Source organism: Nematostella vectensis, chromosome 2, assembly GCF_932526225.1.
Source record: "Nematostella vectensis chromosome 2, jaNemVect1.1, whole genome shotgun sequence".
Classification (NCBI taxonomy): Eukaryota; Metazoa; Cnidaria; class Anthozoa; order Actiniaria; family Edwardsiidae; genus Nematostella; species Nematostella vectensis.
Window position 1 is genome coordinate 4,058,581 of NC_064035.1, and position 2,828 is coordinate 4,061,408.

At 45.1% G+C, this 2,828-nt stretch overlaps 1 long non-coding RNA gene across 1 annotated transcript; it reads left to right on the plus strand.

Annotated features, from left to right (window-relative positions):
• The first annotated feature begins 1,087 nt into the window (after positions 1-1,087).
• Positions 1,088-2,099, plus strand: LOC125561085. Its single transcript, XR_007307101.1, has 3 exons — positions 1,088-1,256; positions 1,672-1,713; positions 2,021-2,099. It is a non-coding gene; the product is annotated as an uncharacterized LOC125561085 (long non-coding RNA).
• Positions 2,100-2,828: the final 729 nt, after the last annotated feature.

Sequence of the window (2,828 nt, forward strand, 5' to 3'; positions counted from 1 at the left end):
GGTCCGAATTCAAAAGTAAAGATTTCCATAAGAATTTCCTAAATTGATATCTGAGATATATTGCTAATAACTGTCGAAAATCCCTTTGCACCCTTACGTCGTTACTATGGGAACGTCAATGTAAACATATGTTATTGATATAAAAAGAGGTAGAAAAAATCGTGGAAAATAGAGCACCTAGCTAGGGGATCGCTTGACTCATTCGTGGAAAATAACACCTAGCAATGGGATCGCTTGACTCATTTGTTGAAAATAGAACACCTAGCAAGGGGATCGCTTGACTCATTCGTGGAAAATAACACCTAGCAAGGGGAACGCTTGACTCATTTGTTGAAAATAGAACACCTAGCAAGGGGATCGCTTGACTCATTCGTGGAAAATAGAGCACCTAGCAAGGGGATCGCTTGACTCATTCGTGGAAAATAACACCTAGCAAGGGGATCGCTTGACTCATTTGTTGAAAATAGAACACCTAGCAAGGGGATCGCTTGACTCATTCGTGGAAAATAGAGCACCTAGAAAGGGGATCGCTTGACTCATTTGTTGAAAATAGAACACCTAGCAAGGGGATCGCTTGACTCATTTGTTGAAAATAGAACACCTAGCAAGGGGATCGCTTGACTCATTCGTGGAAAATAACACCTAGCAAGGGGATCGCTTGACTCATTTGTTGAAAATAGAACACCTAGCAAGGGGATCGCTTGACTCATTCGTGGAAAATAGAGCACCTAGCAAGGGGATCGCTTGACTCATTCGTGGAAAATAACACCTAGCAAGGGGATCGCTTGACTCATTCGTGGAAAATAGAGCACCTAGCAAGGGGATCGCTTGACTCATTCGTGGAAAATAACACCTAGCAAGGGGATCGCTTGACTCATTTGTTGAAAATAGAACACCTAGCAAGGGGATCGCTTGACTCATTCGTGGAAAATAACACCTAGCAAGGGGATCGCTTGACTCATTTGTTGAAAATAGAACACCTAGCAAGGGGATCGCTTGACTCATTCGTGGAAAATAGAGCACCTAGCAAGGGGATCGCTTGACTCATTCGTGGAAAATAGAACACCTAGCAAGGGGATCGCTTGACTCATTCGCGGAAAATAGAGCACCTAGCAAGGGGATCGCTTGACTCATTCGTGGAAAATAGAGCACCTAGCAAGGGGATCGCTTGACTCATTCGTGGAAAATAGAGCACCTAGCAAGGGGATCGCTTGACTCATTCGTGGAAAATAGAGCACCTACAATCTTCAACAAAAGTAAGTGGGACACTTCCCATACGAACAACCGCCAACCCTCTCCCCCGATTAATATTGGTTAGAGGCGATTTTTCAGTTCAAAACACAAGCAGTAGCAAGGTGATCATTTGCCCTCCAACATTGAGGAAGGGGGAAGGAAAGTGTCCCATTAGTTTTGTAACAGATTGTAGCAAGGGGATCGCATGACTCATTCGTGGAAAATAGAGCACCTGGCAAGGGGAGATCTTCATCTTCGAAAGCAATGATGTATACCCCATAAGCAATCTGTATCGGCCAAACTCTGAAAATTAAAATTTTAGCAGAGTTCCTTGTAGCTTGCTTGTTTACCTAAATGGAACTATAAAACTATTAATTTTATTGAGACTAGAAAATAATGTTTTGGCCACGTCAACATTAAACTTGTTTCTTTTTTCAGAATGCCAAATTGCGTTCAACTACGTGGGCTTGTCTTACGAAGGTAAAATTGCTATTTCAGCTTTCCAAATCCTCCCCAGTCTTCTCTCGACCGTCGCAAACGTGCTGACCATTTACGTGAACAGCAAGCCAGGCATGCGCACTACAACCAATATCCTCATCCTAAATATGGCAGTTGGTGACGTCACAATCACCCTGATCGGTTGTCCAATCACGGTGGCGTGGTTCTGGGATGGTATGCCGTGGTTTGGAGGTCTCGTGGGAGAAATAACATGCGGAATTTGTATTTCAGCATTTTACTTGTGCTGTTACGTGTCATTGTTCAGTCTGTTATTCATATCTGTGGACAGATTTCTAGCCGTCAAACGACCGCTGCAGCACAAGGCCATGAAGGGCTGGCTCAAGTACGCTGTATCGGCAACATGGTTGGTTGCGCTTTTGAGCATAGAAAGTGCGATGTCGATGTGCCTGGTAGAGCGAGGTGATGGAAAAGTCTTCTGTGGAATACAAGATATGAGACGTACGGGCATCTTAATGATGGCTGTCTTTCTAGTGATGCTCGTCGCCATGGTTTTCATCTACACGTGGATTGGGTACAAACTGTGGACTCGCCACACGCCAGGAGAACAGCAAGGCACTGTGAACCAGCGCAACGCACGCACCGCATCCAGGGCCACGCGGATGATCATAGCCACCCTGCTGGCATTTATTGTCTGCTGGTCCCCTTCCATGGCATTGGAAATACAAGGGGTTGTAACACCTCTTTCAACACCGGCATTTGCTTATGCAATACTATATTGTAATGGTCTTATAAACGTTTGCATTTATGTCTTGATGAACGAAAAATTTCGCAACGAAGTCAAGACTCTGTTAAAGTGCTGTTTTTGCTGCAATGCTGTTGCAGTCTCTGGCAACCTTCGCCAAATATCTGCAGAACACGGTCTTCCATCTGACAAAAGCGGTGGCGGCATTGAGGTCTTATGTATTTCAAGTCTTCAAAACAGGCAGAGGCAAAATGCGGTAGCATGGAACAACTTAGCAATGTCACCTGGGGCAGCCGAGTGAGAAACGTCTATTTGAGGATATCATTCGATTTCCAGTCTACCTCGTCCCAGGCGCGTACACAGGGGGTGCGGGTGCGCATACCTCTTGGCCGCC